The sequence below is a fragment of the Miniopterus schreibersii genome (assembly GCF_964146895.1).
Source record: "Miniopterus schreibersii genome assembly, chromosome: 10".
In the NCBI taxonomy this organism is placed as follows: domain Eukaryota; kingdom Metazoa; phylum Chordata; class Mammalia; order Chiroptera; family Miniopteridae; genus Miniopterus; species Miniopterus schreibersii.
In genome coordinates, this window is record NC_138110.1 from 67,097,198 (window position 1) to 67,113,792 (window position 16,595).

The 16,595-nt window shown below is 39.5% G+C and overlaps 1 long non-coding RNA gene across 1 annotated transcript in view; it reads left to right on the forward strand.

The window, feature by feature from the left end:
- LOC308563309 overlaps positions 1-16,595 on the forward strand; it is a 300,114-nt gene that overhangs the window by 270,746 nt on the left and 12,773 nt on the right. The window contains exons 4-5 of the long non-coding RNA XR_013999773.1: positions 12,884-12,930; positions 14,966-15,012. This is a non-coding gene — a long non-coding RNA (uncharacterized lncRNA). The remainder of the gene's footprint in view (positions 1-12,883; positions 12,931-14,965; positions 15,013-16,595) is intronic.

Sequence of the window (16,595 nt, forward strand, 5' to 3'; positions counted from 1 at the left end):
GATTATCGGCAATTGAATTCTGGAGCCTGAAAACAACATCATATTTATTCCTTGTGGTTTTTCTGCCGCCCTTCTTTACTTGCTTTTCTCCTTCCTCCTTCATCTTTCCCACCTCCCTCTTTCCCTTTCTCTCCACTTTCCTTCAACAGATGTTTACTGATGCTTGTTCTATTGGGCTCGGCTTTAGGAGCTGGGAACGCACTGGGGACAAGACGGATGGAGTCTTGATATTGTAGGAATAAACTAGAATGAGAAGAAGGGTTGTGTAAAGGATGTCTTTGAAGCTCCTATATGCTTATCTGTAGGAATCATCTGGAAGTTTGTAGACAAATATACGGTGAGGTTAAAATATTTCATAATTGAGAATATTTGTCAAAATCAGGGCACTCTAGATGGCAAAATGAAATGAAAAATCAGATGTGTTTTAAACATGATTGTGTGTGTGAAAGAGAGGGACGTTTTTGAACATTCTACATCTACTTTGGTGGCAGTTAGGATACTATGAGGCAGTCATTTAGGCAAGAGAAAATAGGAGCTTGGGACAAGGTGTTGGCCCTAGAGATGGGAGAGAATGGTCATCTTTTACTACAGTTAAGAAGACAAAATCCACAGGACTTGTAGCTGGCTGAACTTGATAGGAGGTTGTCAAGGATGACCTGAGATTTCTGGTTTATGGATAATAGTTGTCCTTCTCTGAAGTAGTTAGCACTGAACACAGGGGCAATTTGGGGTGAGAAGGAGATAATAAACTTAGTTCTGAAACTTCCAAATTGGAGGCGGCTTAGTGTTATCCAAATGGAGATATCAAGGAGGCAGCTGGATGGGGGTGTTGGTCATCCTTGTACTAGGAGAGATGAAAAATATGAGTCCAGAGTCATCATGCTGGGTGCATGTGAACAGGCAATCGGGAGAGTGTGGACAGAGGGAAAACACAGGAGAGTCAAACAACCCGAGGTGTAAGATTCAGATTCTGCGATCAGATTGATATTGCTGTTATTGTAATTGGGAAGAAAGGTTAGTGGACTGGAAGCAGCTATTGGAAGCAAACAAGTCATTAAACTTTTCTCTCAACCTTGAAATATATGGCCTTTGATAGTGACAACCAACCAACACCTGGGAGAGCAGCAACCTGGACTGCAGGTGAGATGGATGAGGGGTCTGTAGACTTTCTTAGTGGAGAGTACACACAGTTTTGGAACCAGTGGTGGCAAAGTTGCCTGACAGACAGCCTAGATTAATTCTAGTCAAATGGGCCATGTGTTCTAAGCCAGAGAAGAATAAAGTCGGGAAAGGGACTGAGTTAGGCATAAGAGGTAGAAGGCAAGAGAGCAAGATTCATTCCCACTCCCTGTCTTCTCAGTGGCCCATTGGCAAGGAGCCATTGCCTCCTGAAAGTACCCCCTTTCTGCCCTGGGGAGGACAGAAACCATTCTGACCACCGATGATCTCAAAGCCCTGAGGGAAAGTAATGAAACATTATGGAGACGATGGAAGGTAACACATGGGAATTATACTCAGACAAAACACTGTAATTTAGTTTCTTCTCCACATGAGAAAGAAGAGAGAAAATATGTAAGAAAAACATATGTAAGTAAATATAGCACATACATTTTTTTAAAGATAACATGAGTGTCAGGGATTATCACGTAATCTACTAGTGTGTCCAAAAAGATTGTGGAGTGAACTGACAGCTGGAAGGAGTAGGTAGTATATAATATTACACATGACTTGAGTTCATGTCTCAACCCTGTCTGGCTCATAATTGTGTTCCCATTCTGGTAGAGGCATAGATTTGGAGACATAGTAAGTGTTCAATTAATATATTTGAAAGAAATGAATGAAAAGATGGTCTCTTGGGAAAGCATGTTTAAGCCTTCCCAACCTCAATTTCCTCGATTCTATTTTCTTAGTTAACAATTTCTATCTCAGCTGTTCTTAGTCTTAAATGAGATAGGAGACATGGACTTGGCACACAGATGCCAGCAAATATTCATTGGGATCTAAATTTGCATATGGGAAGAGAATCTTTTCCTTAGCCTCCCCAGTCATTATTCAAAGGTCTCTTGCTATCTTCCACCCACACGTGCATTTTAAACCAAGCCTTGTACATAAGCCCCAAGGATTTTCCTTGTAGGGTTGACCTATCGTATTTACACACCCAGGCGCTCCTTGAGGTAATCTTGAGCCAAGCTCTTGCTGATTATATTTCACCTTTCATGCTGTTGTCCCAGAAGACGTTGACGTCATCCAGAGACACAGTAGCGCCGTCTGTCTTCAGAGGTGCCATTCATTCTGCCATCCGGAAACTCTGTCCACAAGGCGGCCAGTGTTAGAAATTCAGCTTGTGACATGCAGGACATGGTGGAGTGCAAACATTGGTCAGTGCTTCCTCTCCCAGCCACAGAGGAAAGCCACACTGATTGGTATTCAGGAAAGGGACCTCCTGTTTCGAAGGATTCCTTCATGCTGTTCAGCAATGCTGTTTAGGGTGGATTTTGCCATTTGAACTGCAAAGCTTAAACACACATATTAACTACCTGAAGCTGCAAATAGCAGCATAGTACATTAAAAAAATAATGAATATTTTAACCAGCCTTTGCCCAACCAAGAAAAATATTATGCAGAAACGAGGCTGATTTTAGAAAAATGCCCAAGGAAACATTAAAAAAAAAGTTGAGTTTCCTTTCAAAGTTTGTTTTTGCTAAACATTCATAGTTTTGCTTTTTCCAATCCAATTTTATTATAAGAAAGGTCTCCCACATGTGTACCTGGCATTTCTTTCAAAATAATCAGTAATACACAAAACCTTTGGAAATAGTGGGTGACTTCTTAAATGTGACAGGAAGAAAGGAAAAACATTATACAGGGGAGAAGGCACTACTTCGCAGGCACATGTGTTTGTAGTTACTTTAGTTATAAGCAGATTTTCATGTCCCCATTATTGTGACTATTTACACTTTAATTTTGCTCATTTGGATTATCCAAATTTAACTGATTCTTTACTGCGGATTTTCCTTCCATAAAGTCACTGAAGGTGCCACATCGCTTGTGGTCACTGAAACATTTTGTCGTTTCAGAGCTGTGATTCTGAGTAAAGGCAATGGACGGATGTTCTGCTACCTGTTGGATAGCTTCCTTGGGGCTCATCTTGTCTTTGGTGAAGACCACAGTTAAATCATCAAAACATGCTCTTCAAAAATTCATATTCTCAATCAGTAAAATAGGAATTTTAGGCTGAACTTAATGAATAACAATATGCTTTTAGAGCCTTTCCTTTTTTTTTCTTCCCCAAGCTCTTTTTCTCAACACTTACATTATCTCATTAACTCCTCATAACAACCCTAAGAGGTTGGTATTAGCATTAACCCACTTTCCAGATGAGGAAACTAAGGCACACAGAGATTAAAAACTGCCTGGGTGGTTGAGGCAGGATTCAGATATCTGCTGTCCCAGTCCACATCCCATCCTTGTTACCTCCTTGATGTGCTGTAAGTTAAATTCAGTGCAAAACTGGCTGAAGTGGCTTCCATGGCTTGCTGTTAATCCATGTCATTCAGAGGGTTTTTTTGTTTGCTTATTATTTCATCTAATTTGTGGATTATGCATAATAATGTTGTAATGATAACAAAACATGTGTCTGGACACCTGGATTCCAGTCACAGCTTAGCTCCTGGCTCTAAACGACTTTGGATATTGCACAAACCCTGGTCCCCTCCTGTGAAACAGACGCGATAGCATCCCTACCCAGCTCAGGATTTTGCCCTCCAAATCCCCTGTGGTGATAGACTTACAGTGCTATTGCTGACGCTTCTCTTGTAAGCAAGAAAAATGCACCAACCTAAAGTTCATACCGTTCAAGTTTAACATTTGAATGTTAAACCTCTAATTTAAATTAAAAAAAAAATTATTTTTTGTCATGGAGGATATTTAACCTATTGGGAAAAGGGAAAATTTAAACTTATTGATGAATTTTTATCAAACCTTTTGCTCACTTCAAGAATTACTGTCAAGAATAAGATGTGATGTATATTTAGAACAATTAAAAACAATAACTGACCACCCAAGTGTCTTTAGTATCAGAAATGTGGGAACATCTCTCATGATAATCCAATGAAATTAATTTTGACTCCCAAGAGATTCTTCATGCCTCTTTAGGGGTTGCCGAATCTATTTATAGGGAATCAGACCCAGAAAAATGCCACAGTTGGAAGGGTCATCACAGTATTTGTGAACCTTTGGCATAAATCAATTTTGCAGACAAAATTGAGGCAATTTATTATTTTCATTCCCAAACATTAATTTAGGAATCTCTTCCTTCTCACCACATAGTAATATGTATCTATATCCCTACTTCTTGTTTTAGTTACTTGCTTGTATAGCTCTCTTCCCACTCTAAACTTGAAATTCAATTCCCCAATTTTCACACTGTTTAAAATAAGCCTTCCTCCCATCCTTTTATCCCTAGGCTAGTGTTTTCCCTCAAAGATGAAAATGTACTGTAAATGAAGGAAACAGCCAAACTTAAATACCCTACTCTATTATTTGAAAAGAATCATCACTCCCTTTTTCCCATTAGCACCAGCATCTGAAAGGGGGTGGTCTTTATGGTTGGAAAGCCAGAATGATTTTATTTGAGAAATTGGGGCCCCATCAGTTTGTGTCACAAGGCAGTATGCTTGTGGTCATTGTGTTCCTTCCCCGGGAACATCCTGCCTCATGCATACTTAATAATTTTGTTCAGCTCTTCCCTCCGTGGATGTCTGATGGGGATAATGGAGCAACAGAAACCACCCTAGTATACTCATTGGTTTAGTTCATAAATCATTCTATTGATATTTAGTGAACACCTTCTTTATACCAGGAAATGTTTTATATACTAGGGATATTGAAGTCAAAAGCCAAATATTGTTCCTGCCCACAAAGCCCTTGCAGCCTAAGATATTGGACAGAGAAAGAGAAAAACAAATATTTAGCTTAATACTCATCTATATGAATATATAAATCAATGAATATATGTAATTTTGTAGTATGATGTAAACACATAGGAGCTAAAATGTGATTGAGGTGTTTGGGTTGAAGGGAGAATGCCTCACAGTGGACAGTGGTCAGGCTTCTGAGGGATGGCTTTTGAAGGGCTATGTCATTATGAGAACAACTAGCCACATGAGAAACACTCTAGGCAGGGGGGATATTGAATACCAATTCCATGAGATGACAATTACATGGAATGCTGATGAAACGAGCAAGTATGATGTCCGTCAGAACCAATGGATGACTTGCTAAAGCTGTATGGCTGGGTCTATATTACTGGGTAGAGCATAAGAATTTCCATTTTTAACGGGTGGTGCTGACACTGCTGGTGTGGGGACAACACTTAAGAGAACCATTGCTCTAGTAGATATCTATTATTTGTGCCTGCCCAGAATAGATTTCACCACAATCTTGTAGCTGAATTTGATTTTCCTGTGGGAAAATTTCCTTCTATTCTTTTAGTCCAACCAACGTATTTCATTACCCTGGTCACAGAACACCATTCAATGATGGGCATATGACTCAGCAGTCATTTGAAACCCAATCCAGTGCTTTATAGGGAATAATCTCCCTGGGAGTTAAGCAAATGGAGAGGAAGGCTGAACCGAAAGATGGCAAGTCCCCGAGCTGCTGGATCCAGCCATGCCTAACTTAACTCCACTCCTATGTTTTTCAGTTACATAATTCATTTCCCCATTTTGTGCTCTAAGAAATATCTCTTTGTTTTCCAAATCTTACAAACCAAAAATTAAATACAAATAAAAAGGTATTGTAAATACCTTACTTTCTGAAAAATTTGGATGTACTTTGGTCATCACAGAGAACCAGACAGATTAGAGAGTTTAGATGGCTCAGTACTACTCTGAACATTTATGATATGATCTTTGTACAAACCAAACTAGACATATTGTAAAATAGAAAATCCAAGTAAACAGGAGAACAAAATAGTTGGTTAAATGAACAAAAATTATATCAAAGTGTACTAAACAGGACTTGGTGACACCACACCCTTACCAACAGCACTGTCACCCCATAGTAACCATAGCCTGACCCTAAACAAAATTTATGATTGTATCCCCCTTTCCTTCTATATGGAAACCTCATGTCCTACACAAATTGATGCATGTTTTTTTGTTTGTTTGATTTTTACCTTTTGACCCCTTTCACCATTTTTTTTTAAATTTATTTATTAGTTACACGTGATAGCTTCTCATCATTCAGTTTTAGTCTAATTGTAACCTAAGGCAATTGTGATTTCTTCGATAGCCTTCCTTGACTGCCCTATTTCAAGTAGCATCCCCTTACTCAAGCCCAACTCTATCAAATTATTCAATTTCCTTACTTTCTGAGAATTTAACATGTTCTCAGATCATCTTGTTTATTTGCTTATTATATATACCTTAGAATAGACTATAAGCTAATGAAAGTGTGATGCCTCCTGTCAGTCTGTCACCCAGTTGATAAATGAATTAGTTGCCCATTTTCTAGAATAGAAAAATAAATGAATTAGTTACACATTTTTGCCTTCCCTTAAATAGCCTTTAAAAGTAGACTATATGTTTTTAGAGCTGTTCTAGGTTCACAGCAAGTTGAGAGGAAGGTACAGATTTTCTACATGCTCCCTGCTCCCACATGGGCATTGCCTCCCTTATTACCAGCATCCTGCACCAGGGTGGTACATTTGTCACAATCAATGGACCTACACTGACACATCATTATCACCCAAAGTCCATAGTTGATGTTAGAGTTCTTTCTTGGTGCTGTACATTCTGTGGGTTTGGACTAATGACGCGTATGCGTCATTATAATATCATATAGAATATTTTCACTGCCCTAAGAATCTTTTGTGCTCCTTCTGTTCACCCTCTCCCCCACCAATCCCTGGAAACCACTGATCTTTTTAATGTCCCCATAGCTTTAAGTGTCATGTAGTTGAATCATACAGTATGTTGCCTTTTCAGGTTGGTTTCTTTCACTTAGTAATATGCATTTAATATCCATGTCTTCTCACGGTTTGATAGCTCATTTCTTTTTTAGTGCTGGACAATATTCCATTGTCTGTATGTATTAAAGTTTATTTATCCATTCACCTACTAAAGGACATCTTGGTTGCTTCCAAGTCTTTATTCTGTCAGGTGAGTGGAAAAACAGGGGACTGTCTGTAATTCTGTAATTACATGTAACCAAGATGTTGTTAGTGACCCATTGGCCATATGTGGATCAAAGTGTTTTACTGCAGTGGTGAAGGATTTGAGCCAATGTGTCTATGCTTCCTCTCTCGTTCAACCTCATGACCACTTCAGCATAGGCTAGTGGGACAGGGTGTGGGCATTGGCCAACCTCAGTCATTTTGGAAAGGAAACTGGCTTTGGGTGGCAGTGGTAAGCCTTTTTTTAGACATGTTATTTCTAAGATAACAGCAGGCTACTGAGCATGATGTCTACATGTGTGGAACTGTATGTAGTTAGAAATATGGCACTGTAGAGAAGAGAGAGAGCATAATTGGTCCTAAATATTTGAGGGTCATACACCTGAACATCTTAAAGAAAAAGTGTGGATGAACACAAAATACAGGTTGGCGGTCATTTCTTGGGAGAGGCAAAGGCCGATGGGGTTATGTGTTGGGACAATCCTTGTGGGGTGATCTTAAAAGTTATTGGTAATCTTCTTTTACATAATCTTGGTGGTAAGTATGTTATCTATGATTTTCAAAAGTCATATTTTAGTTACATATATTATATATAATACATGTATAACTATATTGATATGTTGATATATCATATATATGATCTATATTTCATAATAAAAAGTAAAAAGAGCATAAGTATGAATTGCTTTTCTAAACAAAAATACACAGTACCAAAAAGTGAATTTTTAATACTTCAAGTGTCTTTTTTAATTTCATAAAATGTGATTTCTTGAGGCACTTAGTTGGGAGAATTCAAGCGAGCACAATATTTCTCCATAGTTTCTAGCTATTTCAGGAACACTATTTTAGTTGTGGATGAGCTGATGGTATTTTTCTTAATTCTTTTTACTCTTGTGTAAACAAAAATGACTCTTCAAGCTTCCTTCCTCTTCACACTAATACATACTCTTCTACAAAAGATGATTTCAAAACACCTACAGCATAAAGAATGGAGGAACCATCCCCAAGTTAAAGCCCACAGTAATAAATGCACAATTTAAAGCATGACATATGTACTTATTGCCACAATAATGCTGTATAACAAATCACTTCAAAAAGTATTGGCTTAAACTATAAGCATACTTATATCATGAGCTTGTTAGGTTGGCTGGGGGATTCTTGTAGTCTCCAATGGGTCTATCCCTGTGCCTGCAGTCTGCTGTGGATGAGCTAGGGGGCTCTGCTGGTCTTAGCTAGGTTCTCTCCTAGCTAAGATCTTTGACTATCAGCTTGTCTAGGATGGACTCCACTGGGAAAATGAACAATTCTGCTCTGCTTTCATTGTCTTATCCTCTAGTAGGCTAATCTGAGCAATTTCTCATGACAAAGATAGACGATACATTCAAGTACTGTTCTGGAGTTCTAGTATATTTTTATAACCTCTGTTGATGCCATGTTTGCTAACAATTGGCCAAAGCGAGTATTAGGGAGAGAGTAGAACATTGACCAGATCGGGAAGATGCTAAACACTTCAGAGCAAAGGGCATGGATACAGGAGAGGGTTAAGAATGAGACTACTGATGCAAGTCATCTGCGACCAAATGGTCGCACTGCCTCCCCGGGACCTTCCCCATCATCTCCATGATTTCCTGCCTATCCATATCCTACATCTTAGCCTTCCTCTGAGGCTCAGTTCATGTGACCTTGACTCTATAGGTGATCACTCCAGCCTCCTTGACCACCCAAGACCTTGAGACACTCATTATTAGCTTCCATCATTTCTCTGTCCCTATCTACATTCTTCGATGTTATTTCATAACTGACTGTCCAATCAGAGGACGAGGTATTAAGGAAGGGGATTTGTTTTATAACCTGACAGAGTCTGATGGAAGCTGGGCAGAAATTATACCCTCATCTAGTTTTGATTCTTTGTTCACTGATTTATTTTTGTAAATCTACTCATTCGTACATCCTTTTGGCCTCTTTCTGGAGTTCTGGTATATAAATATTTATTCTTGTTGGTAATTGGGCATAACCCACCAATTCTTTCTCTCCTTTCCCCCTGCCTTTATCCCCCCTCATTCCCTCCCTCTGTTGCTTCATTTGTCCCCCTTTCCTTTTTTATTTAGTTTTTCCCCCCTTTATTTTTATTTTATTTTTTAAAATTTTTTGCTAGATATAAGGATTTTGACTTATTGGGGAAAAAGAGGGTCAAAACCCTTTTCATCACAGTTAATTAGATTTCAGACTTGTTTCCACATGAGTATTTCTTCAGGCACATTACTTGTATATACTCCCCTCTACCCGCTCCCCCCCCCCCAAATAACAGGTGTCAAAACACATTAAATGGCACAGCTTCCTAAAACATCAAAGAGTCTGTGTTTTTTCGTGTTTTTTTTTTTAAGTATCACCACAAAGCTACAAACCTGGGTAAATTAGACATGTGAACTGTATTGATGTCAAAATATGGTTAATTTGGGTGCTCCCCTTAGTATTGCTCTCATTATCTCATTTATATATGTGTAAAATGTTGCCGTAGTCCAAATCCCACCATCTGAATAATTTATGCAGAGGCCAAAGACATGTCAAGCTAGCAAATAATTTCAGGACCTTTACAGAGATGCCAGGTAAGAGCATAGAGGTGGGAAGTAGAAATGAAAACACAAGTCTAGTTAGGTGGACAGTTCAAGAGGAAGGCATACTAGACATCAAACACAGCTCTTCAGTTTCTCAGTGAAGGGTGTAATGAGAACTTTCGGAGTCTAGATTTTCTACCATGGAGATGACCTTAGCCTAAGCCACCAGTAACAAAGATTTGAAAAAAGACTAAAAGCAAAATCCACATTAGATTTATCACAATTAAGCCCTGTGTTGCAATGGTAAGGGTAGTCCTGAAACACATTATTTGAACCTGAGGTCAACTGGGCAAGGAATATAATAAAGCATTATCCTCATTAGACAGTTGACTGTATATTAAAGACACTTAACTATATAATAAAGAAGTTGAATGCCTTGTCCAAGTTCACACAACTAGCAGGTGCAAGAGACTCTGGGCTCTCCCCAGCTTTAGAATCACTTTCCTTGGCTTCCTCAACAGATGGCTTAAAGCACAACCTCCCCATATAGGTAAAATATTCACAGATTAACAGAAAGGACTTCCTGACAGCCGGCCTGAGTCTGCTGGAGAGAAAGTACAGAGCTCTCCTTGGCTTTTAAAGATTTTGTGATCCAGTTTAATTAGATATCTCATTACAACCTGTTACTATTTTTTGAGACAGGTAAGAAAAACAAAATGAAGGTGATGGGGGGTGGGAATTGGGCTTCATTTTTAAGCAAACCCTCCTTTTAAGGCTCTCATTCACTCTTCCTTCTCTCACCAAAAGCATGCTGTAACATAGCTCAGCATCTCATGATGGTATCTTTTTTCCCTTTTTCTTTTTTAATTTCTCCTTTATCTTGAATAAACTGCTCCATGAGCTTTTTCCCCTCTCCCTCTATGTCCTGATATGCCCAGGACATTCTCTCCTGTAAGATCAGCCAGGTTGGTCTGTCTGCTCGTGGCCCTACTGTTCTCATAAGAAAAGAGAGGAAGAGGGCTCATTGCCTGGAGTGTGTGAAAATGGGAGTAAGGTGAGGGCCCAGTGTGGCAGGTATTGTCCTGAGGGCATGAATGGATAATCACTCCTGTCAGGGCAAATAGACTCTGTCACAAGGAATTCCGTGGTTTTCTAGAGGAAATGAGCTTTCCCTGCAGGCTGCCAAGCCCAAATGAGCTCCTTACAGCACCTGCAGATCTGAGCATCAAGCAATTATTCCACTATCTTGCCTAAAAACAAAGACTGTGCTACCCTCTGACAACCTCTGACCTTTTCCAGCTAACATAAACTAATTATATTTGCAGCAGGAGGGGAGGAAGGCTTTCGGAGTCCTTCGCGGGAGTTGTCCTTCATGCTTTGTGCCACATTGTCAGTTCTGGGAATCCAAAAAACGACCGCCCTTCAATCAAGGGAGTTGCTAGATGAAGCGCTTAAACAGATACAGGGAGGCCCTTATCACAAATAAAGCTCATTGCCCAGGATTTAGCCATGGGGCTGAGTGGCCCACCCTGTCCATTTAGCAGGGGTTCAAGGCAGCTATTGTTAAGTGTCACTTAGCAATTATATCCTGGTCAAAACAATTGTTGTGTTTTGTCTTGTTTTTGGACAACTTGTTAATAGGCCTACAATTATGTGTAAGGAATAACCTAAGCCATGGGCACTGGAACAAGGTTAGAGGTTAATTGAAACTTTCTACCCCAAGAGCCTGAGATTTTAGCAAACTTTTGCTGAGAAGACAGTCTTGAACAAAAAAGAGATAATATGATACAATTAGTTGGAAAGCGCGAGGATCAAAATTCCCAGATCAGAAAGGAAAACTGGCCAAGGAAATCAGGCCAGAGGGACCACCTGGGCCACTTCGGATGCCAAGAATAGCTGTGGCCATTCATCTGGTGGATGAGGCAGAAAGTGGTGTGCCCGCCATTCATCACATCCCTCCTCTCTACCAAAGAAAATACAAGGTCAATGCTATAAACAGTAGGCCCCCCAGAGTAATTGAAATTCCAGAAAGTGCCTCATTGAGGAGCTCACAGGCAATCAGGTTTTTCTTTTCCTATTGATGGTATATTCAAGTCTTGAAATTCTGTGGCTGGCCTTCTTCATGGTGACTGGTGTTGCAGGGGGATTTTCCTGAGAGATTTTGAAGGGTTTGTCTAAATAAATGAGGGCCTTTGCAGTTGAGAGGAAGTGGCCCATCAGGACCCTTGGGCTGGCTTGCTGTGTTATGGCACACACAAAGTCCACACCTGCTCACTCTCTTAACTATCAAAAGGGCCCCTAGTGCTCCATCCCTTCCAGGTCATAATCAACATATTATATCTTAAGGTCAGCAGCAGCTGCTCTTAATCAAACAGCTCAAGACCCTGAAATTATTATTGGAGGTTTCTGGGATTTAATATTTCTTAAAGTTTTTTTTTTTTTTTCAAATCCCCTTCTTTGCTCCCACCCGCAACCCAAACTTTGACACATCCAGCTGGCAGATCCCACTGACTGGAAGTTGACTAAAAATTGCCAACTCATTTTCTTTCTTTCTTTCTTTTTTTTTCCCCCAGTGCAGCTGGTGCCAACATGTGATGATTTGTTTTGCTCCAGTCACTGAAGTTTTTGTTTTCTTTTATTTCAACCCCCTGCTGGCTTCCCAACTTGGTGCTGAGTCATCTGGTGCAGGTGTTCCACGCGGCTGGTATTTATGTCACTCGCAGATGGTTTGGGTAAATTACACGATGTTCCTGCAGCCCTGTTGAGGCTCTCTCGGCTCCCTTTGATCCACCGGCTTCCTGTGGTTCCTGCACATGTGCAGAACTTCAGGGCACTGGGTGAACACTTGGGCGGATTCTATCCAAAGATGGTTAGGTTGCTCTGGGCCCCACGGCCTGATGGGATCCTACTGAGACTAAGAGAGGTTGACTAGAACAGAGAACCCTGAAATCACAAGGCACCACAGCTTAACCTACAAAAGCTGCTAAATACCAAATGTGTGATAGAACACAAGTAAGTTAATGCTGTAGCTACCTAAGGAAATTGGCATAAAAGGGGCCACTTTCTATCTCTGAAGAGCAAAGCTATGTAAGTCTCAGAAATATGCATCTAGTGTTTTCTCTTTTCTTTCCCCTGTCTAACCCCACAGGGTCTCCAGCCCCTATTCCAGTGATCAGTGTGAAGATCAGCTCACAGGTAAGAAACTGAAAAATCTCACTTATTTATACTCTAGACATAAGGCATCAATCAGAAACATGAGTTCTTACTCTTTTCCACCTGGGAAGGCTGTCCTTTATCATGAAGCAGTACAATACACTCCAATTCATGGGAAAGGCTCAATGAATTACCTTCCTGAGGAAATGTATAACTTAGCAAGAGAACTCTCTGTTTGGCCATCTCCAAAGACATGAAGCGTTAATGGTATTTCAGAAGCATTTTCAGAGACAGGTTTTTGGCAGAGCTGTGCCTATAGAAATTTCATCACTGCAGGTTGCCTCACTGATTCTTACAGAGTGACCAACCTTCCAAGGGGTTTCCCATGAAGAGTGAATTTCAGTATTAAAACCGAGACAGTCCTGGGCAACCAGTAGCCACCCTAATGTGTGCATAGAACTACCTGGGGAACTTGTTAAAGTGCAGATTTTTGGGTCCCAACCCTAGAGGTAATGATTCAGTTGTTCTGGGGTAGGGCCTGAGGAGTTGCATTTCTAACAAGCTCCAAGATGATGGTAAAACTGCCGGATCAGGGCTATACTTGAAGTTGAAAGCAGCTAGAACATCCTTTGCTACTCTCTAGCAGCTTTGGAAGAGAAGATTACATGTATGAGAGGGTACAAGTAAAGAGCACAGAGGCTGGAGCAGTGCATTTAATACAAAAAGGCATTATAAAAGTGACTCGCCCTGAGTGTCTCAGGAAAAATTGCCATAAGAAACAACCACCACAAAATTTCAGTGGCATACACCAATCAACACATTCTTACATGCCCAGATCACAGGCCAAAGTGGTTCAGCTAATTTGGGCTCAGCTTGGGGTGGGAGAAGGCAGGGATGTCTTTCAGTCTATAGATTGGGTGTAGGTCCTTCCACATATCACATGTTGGCAACCTGACACCTGTTTTCTCACGGTGGAGGTCAGAAGGGGAAATGTGATGTTTCTGAAAGCTTAGGCTCAGAAATAACACAATAATAACACTTTTGCCCCCATCCCATTGGCAATAGCCAGTCAAGCCCACAATCAATGGAGTGGGCAGCATATTCTTCCATTGAAAGTGCGTAAGGAGGGAGTGGATACTTGCTGAATGATAATCTAATCTACTACAGTGATCTCCGAGTTTCAGAATATCCAGTCTGGTGCCTGAAATATAATTGATACACGGCTCATAACCTACAACCAATTTTCAGGTTCCCTTAGCATTCAGGTAGGCGTAGTTACCTAGGGAATGAGGGACTGAATTTTAATTATATTTAAGTTAGAACTGACTTAAATGTCAATCTGAAAACTGAAAGCATGTAAAATATTTTTTTTATTAAACACAATTTTATAACTTTGGGGGAAATGCTATAATACAGATTCTAGTTACTCTCATTTATTAAAGAAATCCCCTTGATATTTCACCTTATTTGATTTCTTTGTAGGAAACCAAATAGAATATAGAATATGCAATGTTCACCCACGTTACAAGTTCTTGTTTAGAAATAAGGGTATTACTCTACTTAATTTTATTTTATCTGAAATATTCTGCCTCTTATCTTCATTATCTTTTCCTCTGAAGTCCTCAACCAGTTTCCATTCCATTAAATAAACCTGAAGATTCAGTGACTTTTCCCTACAAAAATATCACAGATATCTCATGTTATAATAATGTATCACATAAGAGACTTAGAGAGAAAGCACATATAACTGTCAAAGAAGTAGGTAAATTACTTAAGAAATCATCTTGATTACAATACAACCATCATGTTCTTTAAACAGGTAAATTACTTCTGATTTTTGGCAAAACTCATTAAATGGGATCTACCAGTATATGAGGAAAAAAGTATTATTTCTTATTGTCAGGGCCTCTTTGAGCACTAGAATAATTTTCTATTATTAAAAGACTGGTCAATTTCTTAAACTTCGTCTTCAATCAGGATCCAGATTATGTATCATGGTTTCTTTAGCTTTCTGGCAGGGTCACAGTGACCCTGGACACAGTATTTCCATGCCTTTAATGTACTAATGTATCCACAGGTCTCACTGAAACCACCAATGGAAGAGCAGTGCAAATAGGTTGTCAGGTAGGATTGTTTCTCCAAGAGTGACTAATCTTACATCTGCTATGAAGGTTCAGAGGTAAGTTCCCTTTTGTGCTGCTAATCACTCCAAGAATTTTATGCAGGAGAAACCTGGTTAAAACAAATGACTTTAGAAGCTTTGAAGGGGAAAAACAAGGAGATGGTTGTAATAAAATTGCAATATGCAACCTAATAAGTATGCAGGGAACTGTGGATGGATATTGTTAGCAAGTATCTGCTAATTAAGATGATCCCTCTAGAGCTGTGCTATTCAATATCATAGACACTAGCATTATGTGACCATTTAAATTTAAGTTAATTAATATTGAAAATTCAGGTCCTCAGCCACATTAACCACTTTCAAGTGCTCAATAGCCACATGTGACTTGGGCTACCATATTGGAGAGCAGCAATATGGAACATTTTCATCATTGTGGAAATTTTCACAGGGGATGCAGTTCTTGTTACACTTATATCCACTTATGTTCCAGGATCTGCTCCATTGAACACCACTGAATTCTAAGCACTTTATATATATTGTCATTTGATTGTTACCTTAGGGAATGAGACCTATTTATGAGTTACTTTGAGAAAAATGTGGTCAAAAGAAAGTAAGAGCTGACCTAAGATCATAACTAAGTCAATTTATTTGAATCAAGGGAACTTCATATTTTTTAATTACAGCTACTGTTACTGAGATAACTTCCTAGAATTAAGCCATAGATTCTGCCAGAGACCCGAGGGAACAGGGTCAAGAACAGGGACCATGTCCAAGTGGAAAGGAGAAGAAAAATCTGGGGTATTTGTGGCTTCACCAAAGAGTTGAGATTCAGTAAGAAGAGTTGGAGCAGACATGGGAAACTAAAGCAGAAATTCAGCTATAGGCTCTAGGTAATCAGAGATAGGTTGCACTTGGGAGGTTTGAAGGTTCCCAGATTCACCCCAGAAACAAGGCTCAGGGCTTCAAGACTGATGTTGAAACCACTAAATGGACAGGTTAGGATCCTATTTTCCTTCTAAGATTAAGTTGGACCCAGTGTCTAGAGTGAGGAATTTAGGAATCTACAGTTCAATATAAGACTGCCATTCTCAGAACCTTGGAAGAAAGAAAATCCATAACCTCTTTGTTTCTCTTAATAAAACTCAATTTAGCTATGAAATTTCAGAGGAAGAAGATGGCATACATTCAATGTTCTGCGATATTACTATACAAAGAGAAAGTCATGGAAATTCCAAAATAACATAAGGAATTGTTGAGTTTTGAACTTCAGGACAGTTGGTAATAAAAATACCCTACCCTACTATATATAATAAATTACTCTTATTTAGGACATTGGACCAAAATCTCAGAACACCAAGGACTGTCCAACCTTGTTTTATTACAGAAAAAAATTGCCATAGTGTTTGTATTTGGAAACTTTCTTATGTTACACAAGGAAAAAAATCTAAGCTCTCCAGCACCTGGTATTGTTTGTGAGGTATAGCCAGGGTGACAATATAATTTATCGTACAAATAGAGACACTTTTGAGAATGAATGTAATTATTTATAATTATACCAGAACCACAGGTGTAAACCAGAACTGTT